The sequence below is a fragment of the Nannospalax galili genome, unplaced genomic scaffold (assembly GCF_000622305.1).
Source record: "Nannospalax galili isolate Female #2095 unplaced genomic scaffold, S.galili_v1.0 scaffold1639, whole genome shotgun sequence".
NCBI classification, from domain to species: Eukaryota; Metazoa; Chordata; class Mammalia; order Rodentia; family Spalacidae; genus Nannospalax; species Nannospalax galili.
Window position 1 is genome coordinate 1,529,607 of NW_008343206.1, and position 517 is coordinate 1,530,123.

Genomic DNA, 517 nt, shown 5'->3' on the forward strand with positions numbered 1-517 from the left:
AGTCGCCAGCCAGTCTAGTCTACTCAGTGAGTTCTAGGCTGGTAAGAGATACTGTCTCAAAAGAAAGAAAAGGTAGACAACACCTGAGGGACACCCCATGAGGCTGTTTCCTGACCTCTGTATGCACATGCACACATGTGCACCTGCACACACATGTACACACAGACACACTTGTGCACACTTGTATGTATCCGCAGTGCACCTGTACACATTACACACACATACACACACCTACACAGACACACAGACACACACTTGTGCACACTTGTATGTATCCACGCACCTGTACACATTGCACAAACATGTACAGACACACATACATACTTGTGCACACGTGTACTTCCACATTACATCTGTACACGTTGCACACACCTATGTATACATTCACGTGTGCACCTGTACATGCGTGCACACACGTGTACACACATGCACACATGCCTACATGCAACATGTGCACACACACAAAGACGAACCACTACCAAAGTGAGTTTGACGGAATGGTTTCACACAAAAATGT